This window comes from Grammomys surdaster, unplaced genomic scaffold (assembly GCF_004785775.1).
Source record: "Grammomys surdaster isolate TR1022 unplaced genomic scaffold, NIH_TR_1.0 369, whole genome shotgun sequence".
Lineage (NCBI taxonomy): Eukaryota > Metazoa > Chordata > Mammalia > Rodentia > Muridae > Grammomys > Grammomys surdaster.
This window is the reverse complement of record NW_021604788.1, coordinates 2,493,563-2,501,186: the sequence shown is the minus strand read 5'-3', so window position 1 is coordinate 2,501,186 and position 7,624 is coordinate 2,493,563.

Below are 7,624 nucleotides of genomic sequence, written 5' to 3'. Positions count from 1 at the left end.
TTGTCTGAGAATCTTCTTAATAAGGAGGGTCCTAGTGAATGTGGACAGTTTCAGGGACTTCTGAACACTATTTTGAGTTGTTTACCTTTCTGCTTTATGATCTTCTCTGCAGAATGCAAGCTTTCAATCTCTGAATAACACTGTTCCACAACCAAAAGACAACTTATTTTTGTATTAGCCTGGATAAGTATAATTGTTTTCTGACCTGGACAGGATCCTGATTCAGAGGACCAGGAGATCAGAAGAAAAAGAAAATAGATTGAGAGAATTTGGGATTGGGAGGTTTTGTACAAGCTATGTCTTATGTCAAACAAGTTTACTAAGAAGTACAGCATCTTATATACTCTTTCCAAGGGAAAAATGAGGATAAAACAGCAAAAACAATTTTACAATGTTTGTCAGTGATGAAGTCAGCAGGAATGTAATTAAACAATGTTGCATCAGGAGAACAGAGAGTATTAAGATCATTATGGATTGAGTACATAGTGGCCTTTAGACTGTTAACTTCAGTCTCTTTAGGGGGAAGGGAAAGTCAAGTTTACAAGAGCCAAAACCTTAGTTCCCTTGATGACCTTGTTCCCAGCACTAGACTTGCCTTGCCAACTCTGCTCCTGGGAAAGGACACAGAACTGGGTCCCTCTTATCCATTGAACAGAGACTGACAAAGTTTTGTTTCATTCCATATCTCAGCAGTTCCCATAAGTTTCCTAAAGTCCTGTAACTGTCTCCCATCTTTGTTCTCATAGTATAAGTTTCCCTTAATAATGGTCAGCATTTGCCCACTAGAGTTTACATGCTGAAACTATTATTGTAATTATTATCCTTTGATATCCATCTCAATTTAGAATCACAAAAATGGCAAAAGAAGTCAAATTTGTTGATTTACTGCTGGGAATGGAGCCTGCCCTTAAGTATGATTTGAATTCTCAGCAAAATATTGCAGAAATACCAGTTTTTCTTTGAGAGTAGTTGTCAAGAGGAGACAGCTTTTGTGTTAGGAGTAGAATCTTCTGTTCATTTCTCCTCTCAGTACTGAGATCTTATCTGGCTTAGTCCTGTTGTTGAGACCCTACCTGGATTAGTCTTGTTACAAGCCCTGTGCATGCTTCCTGATATCTGTAAGCTCATATATACATCAGTCTTATAATATTTAGAAATTCTTATTTCTTTGGTGTCTCTCATCTGCTCCATACATATCTTTCTCTTCCTAGGTGTATTTATTCTACCTCAAATCCTTTATTTTGTACCTAACCTCTGCAATTACACAGACTGATGCCTACTTATAAAAGGCTTAAAAAGCTAACATCCACATATATAAGCAAATGCATGCCATATTTGTCTTTATGGATCTGGGTTATCTAACTCAGAATGATGTTTTTTTCAAGCTGCATACCTGTGAATTTCATATTGTTCATTTTTTAACACCTGAATAATATTCCATTGTATAAGTGTGTCACATTTTCTTTATCCATTCACCCTCTGACAGATACCTGGGATATTTCTAATTTCCAAATATTATGAAATAGAGCAGCAATGAACTTGGAAATGTGTCTCTATAGTAGATTATAGAGTCCTTTGTGTACGTGCCCAAGAGTGGTATAGTTGTCTTTTGACATAGATCTATTTTTAATTTTTTTAAAAACTGTCATACTGATTTCCATAGTACCAGTACAGGTTTTCATTTCCACCAGCAGTGGAGGAGTACTCCCTTTGCTCTACACCTTTGCAGGCATGAGTTGCCACATGTTTTATTGATCTTGGACATTCTGATTGGTGTAAGATGAAATATCAAAGTAGTCTTGATTTACATTTCTACAATGACTCAGGATGTTGCAATTTCTTTGAGTTTCTCAGGCATTTAAGATTCTCCCATTGTGATTTCTTTGCTTATGTTTATGCCTCAGTTTTTAATTGGATTATGTTGGATTATCTCTTAATGTTGAGATTTTATATACTTTAGTTACTATCTACTTTATGTGTAATTGATAAAAGTTGTCCCCATTCTGTATCCTGTCACTTTTTCTGTATGACAGTATCCTTTGCCTTACAGAAACTGTTCAGATCCATGAGCTCTCATTTATTAATTTTTCTTTGTGCCTGTGCTGTAAGTGATCTGTTGAGAAAATCTTTTGCTTTTAAAATGAAGGCAAGACTATTTCCTATTTTATCTTCTATCGTATTTAGAATATCTTGTCTTATTTGAGATCTTTAATCCATTTGGAATTGAGTTTTGTACAAGGGGATAAGTATGGATCTATTTGAATTCTTCTACATGTTGCCATCAACTTTGAACAGAACCATTTATTGAAGATGATGTTTCCTTTATGCTGTGTATTTTTGACTTCTTTATACATAGGAGAGAGACCTATAAGGCCCCCATAATGAATGGAAATCTTCAGCTGATAAGGGTAGGTGGTAGGGAGTGGGGGTTGGGGTGGGGGGAAAATCTCTAGGCAGTTCCTGGGACATAGAATGGAGGAGCATCCTAGGAGTCAATGCAGGATTTTATTAGCTAAGATGTCTAACAGTTGGGACGTGGAACTTGAACAGGCCATCCCCTAAAGTAAGGCAGGGTCCCCAGTTGAGTGACAAATACACCAACCATCCATAAATCTTTCAGCCCAAATTTTGTCCTATCTAAAAGAAATAGATAGAACAGAGACTGAAGGAATGGACAACCAATAATTGGCCCATATTGATACCCATCCCATGGCTAAGTACCAATCGATGACGTTATTAATAATATTCTACTATGCTTACAGACAGAAGCCTAGCATAACTTTCCTCTGAAAGGCTCTACCCAGAAGCTGACTTAAATAGATGCACATTCCTACAGCTAAACATTGGACTGATGTCAGAGACCCTTATGGAAGAGTTCAGGTAAAGACCGAAGGCCCTGAAGGGGATGGGAGCTCCACAAGAAAGCCAACAGTGTGAGTTATCCAGGATTCCTGGGCACTCTCAAAGACTGAGTAAAGAGCAGATATGTGCTGGACAGAGGGCCCCTGGCATATATAGTAGAGGGCTTCCTTATTCTGACACAACAGCAAAAGAGCATAATCCTGCAGTGTCTTGATGAGCCAGGGTGAGTGGATACCTATGCCCCAACCCCTGACTCAGAGGGAAAGGGATGGAGGGACTCTGTAAGGAGGAGGGAACCGGGAAGTGGGCATCATTTGGAACACAAATAAATAAATAAATACAAAATAATCATTTGATTTATTTTTGGATCTTCTACTAGATATTACTAATCAATGTATCTGATTTTATCGCAATACTATGGTGGTATTATTGCTTTAGCTCTGTAGTACAGTTTGAGATTGGGGATGTTCAAATGTCTGCTACTTTTATTATATAGGCATTTTTATTTGTTTGTTTGTTTGTTATGTTTGTTTTTCTTTTTGTTTTCTGTTTTGCTTTTAGCTATCCAGAGGTTTTTTGTGTTTCCATAATGAAGCTGAAAATTATCCTTTGATGATTAAAAGAATTATGTTGGAATTCTGATGGAGATTGCATTGAATCTATAGATTACTTTTGATAAGATAGCCATTTTTATTTTGTCAGTCCCACCAATCCATTAGCATGGGATATCTTTCTATCTTTTGTTATCTTCAATTTCTTTCTTTAATATCTTAAAGATTTTTTTATCATAGGATCATAGGAGTCTTTCTCTTTCTTAGTTAGAGTTACTAAAAGATACTTTATATTATTTGAGGATATTGCAAAAAGCACTGTTTCGTCTTTAAGGGCTTCTACCCATTTACCTGTGTTCTCCTTTATTTCTTTAAGGGAGTTATTTATGTCCTTCTTAAAGTTCTCTATAATCATCATGAGATTGATTTTAAATCAGTCTTGCTTTTCCAGTGTGTTGGGTTACTCAGGGCTACCTATGGTGGGAGAACTGGGTTCTGATGATGCCAATTAGCCTTGGTATATGTTGCCTATATTCTTGTGCTTGCCTTTTGCTATCCTGTTATCTCTGGGGTTAGCTGGCCTTGCTGTCTTTGAATGGAGCTTGTCCCTCTTGTGAGCCTCTGAGCCTGTGAGCCTGTGATCTTAGGTGTGGCAGCACTCCTGGGAGGCCAAGTCTCCCTAGGCAGGATTTAGGTAGGAAGAATTGTGGCACAGGGTTGACTCCAAGGTGCACATGGAAATCAGAAGGTAATCATTTTCATTTTCATTCCAACTAAAAATGGACTCAAAACTTAGTGCATTTGTCTTCCATATTTCCCACCTTCACATTTTTTATATATTATTTCTGTGTATCTATTATAAGTAATGAGTATATTCTATAGTATTTTGATAAGCTAAATTAATTATTCTTAGCAAAAAAGCAACTTACAGGGAACACATTTTGAAAGGGAAATACTGTTAGACAACAAGTAGGGACAAACATTCCTTTATGATTTTCATTGGAACATTAGTAGATACAATGAAAAATGATTCGTAGTTTATCTTCTGAAAACTGTATTACATGCAAAAATAGAGATAGTATAAGAGAGGGCTGAAAAGCTAGTTCATTGTTTAAGAAAATATACTACTTTTTCAGATGATCATAATTTTGCTTCTCAACACTCACACTGTCTCTCAACTGCTTATAATAACAGTTCCAAAGAAATCCAGTGCATTGTCTGGCTTTTGTATACCAATAACCCAAGATATGGCAACTATGGAAGTGATATCAAACTTGTACACAGCCCCTTCTAGTTTATATGATGCTTTCACATGATCTCACAGGTGAGGATGTAGATAAAGAGGAACATTCCTGGTAGGATTGCAAGCCGGTACAACCACTCTGGAAATCAGTCTTGCAGTTCCTCAGAAAATTTGACCCAGCCATACTACTCCTGGGCATATACCCAAAAGATGCTCCAACTTATAACAAGGGTACATGGTCCACTATGTTCACAGCTGCCTTACTTATAATAGCCAGAAGCTAGAAAACAACCCAAAAGGCCCTCAACAGAAGAATGGATGCAGAAAATGTGGCACATCTACACAATGTAGTACTACTCAGCTATTAAAAACAATGACTTCATGAAATTCACAGGTAAATGGATGAAACTAGAAAATATCATCCTGAGTGAGATAACCCAGACACAAAAGAACACACATGGTATGCACTTACTAATAAATGAATATTAGACAAAGCTCAGAATATCCACAATACAACTCACAGACAACATGAAGCTCAAGAAGAAGGAAGACCACAATGTGGATGTTTTAGTCCTTCTTAGAAGGGGGAACAAAATACAGGAGGTAGATTGTGGGAGGAACTTGGGAGAAAGAGAGGAGGGGTAGGGGAGAAAAGAGGGGCATGAACAGATATGGGAGGAGATGGGATGATACACAGTGAGTCAGAAAATTGAACAGAGGTGTGTAGAAATGGCAATGGAGAACTGGGGGTAGCCACCAGAAAGTCCCAGATGTCAGGAAACCTAGAGGCTCCCAGGGCCCAAGGAGAAGGACATTAGCTGAAATAACCAATGAAGAATAGGGAGAACCTGTAGAGATCATATCCAGAGGTTAGGCCCATCACCCTGTTGGGGGATGGGGCCACACTCTGACCTCCAAATTTTTAACCCAGAATTGCTCCTATCTAAAGTAATTACAGGGACAAAGAGTGGAGCATAGAATGAAGGAAAGGCCATCCAGAGTCTGCCCCACCTGGGGATCCATCCCATATACAGTCACAAAACCCAGACACTATTGCAGATGCCAAGAAGTGCATGCTGACAGGAGCCTGATATATCTGTGTCTTGAGAGATTCTGCCAGAGCCTAACAAATGCAGAGGTGGATGCTCACAGTCAACCATTGGACTGAGCATGAGGACAGCAATGGAGGAGTTAGGGAAGGGATTGAAGGAGCTGAAGGGATTTGCAACCCCATAGGAAGAACAACAACATCAACCAACCAGACACCCCAGATCTCCCAGGGACTAAACCACCAACCAAAGTGTTCACATGAAGGGAAGCGTGGCTCCAGCCTCATATGTAGCAGAGGATGACCTTGTCTGGCATCAATGCAAAGGGAGGCCCATGGACCTGTGAAGGCTCAATGCCCCAGTGTAGGGGAATACCAAGATGGGGAGGTGGGGGTGGGTGGATGGGTAGGGGGGAGAACCCTCAAAGAAGCAGTGTGAGGGGGATAGTATAGGGGGTTTCTGGAGGGGAAACTAGGAAAAAGAATAACATTTGAAATGTAAATAAATAAAATATCCAATTTTTAAAAAAAGCACTGTTTCCCTGATTTTTTTCTCAGTCCTTTTGTTGTTTGTATATAGGGCTATATTTTTTTGTGAGTTAATTTTTTCCAATTCCTTTGCTGAAAGAAGCTGTAGGAGTTTCCTGGTGGGAATTTATTGTCACTTAGGAATAGAGTCATATCATCTGAAAATATAGCTACTTAGATTTCTTCCCTTCCAACTTGTATTCTCGTAATCTCCTTCAGCAGTCCCATGCTTCTAGCCATATAGTACTATATTTAATAGATATGGAACAAGTTGACAAAGTTGTCTTGTTCTTGATTTTAGTGAAACTGTGTTTAGTTTATTTCTATTTCAGTTGATATTTGCTTTGATGATCTTCCTGTAGTTGTCTTCATTATGTTTGGGTAGGTTCCTTGTATCATTTGTCTCTCCTGGACTTTTATATCATGGGATGTGAGATTTTGTCAAAGTTCTTTTCCCTGTTTAGTGAGCTAATTATGTTTTCTCCCCTTTTCATCTGTTTTTATAGTGGATTACACTTATCTACTTAAGGATATTGAACCATCCCTCCATCACTGGGATGAATGAAGCCTACTTGATCATGGTTTATGATCGTTTTTATGTATTCTTGGATTCAGTTTGCAAGTATTTCTTAAGATTTTTTTGTATTTATATTCATAGAGGAAATTGGTCTGTAACATGCTTTCTTTCTTGTGTTTTTATTTTTATGTGATTTTGCTGTCAAGATAATTATGGTCTCACAAAGAGAATTGGACAATTTTCCTTCTGTTTCTAGTTTACAGGAAAAAATTGAGGAGTATTGATGTTAATTATTCTTTGAAAATCTGGTAGAAGTTTGTGTTGAACCTATCTTTCCTCAGATTTTGGTTGACTGATTTGTAATTACTGCTTCTATCCCATTAGAGTTTAGAGGCCTGTTTAAATTGCTTATTTGATATTTATTTAACCATAGTGGATAATATGTTTTTCAATTTCTTGAAGTACAGATATTTAAAAGTATATTCTTATGATTCTCTGCATTTCTTTGCTTTCTGTTTTTATGTATCATTTTTATCACTAACTTGGTCATTTGGATATTCTTTCTACCTTGTAATTAATTTTGCTTTGGTGTTGTATGAATAAAACTTTAAAGAAAAATCTTCTTTATGAAATTTCAAGACACAATATCTACATAGAAATTTATTTTATTTCTATATACCATCAAAAACAGAACTACTGAAAATAAAATTAAGAGAAATCCTTTCATATTAGCACCAAAATAATAAAATATTTCAGAAAAATTAAAATGCTAAGACATACACTTGAAAAATACAGAATGATGATGAAATAAATTAAAAAGGGAGTAAATTTAAAAATAAATTTATATGTTTGAAAGCTTACCATGCTGTTATAAG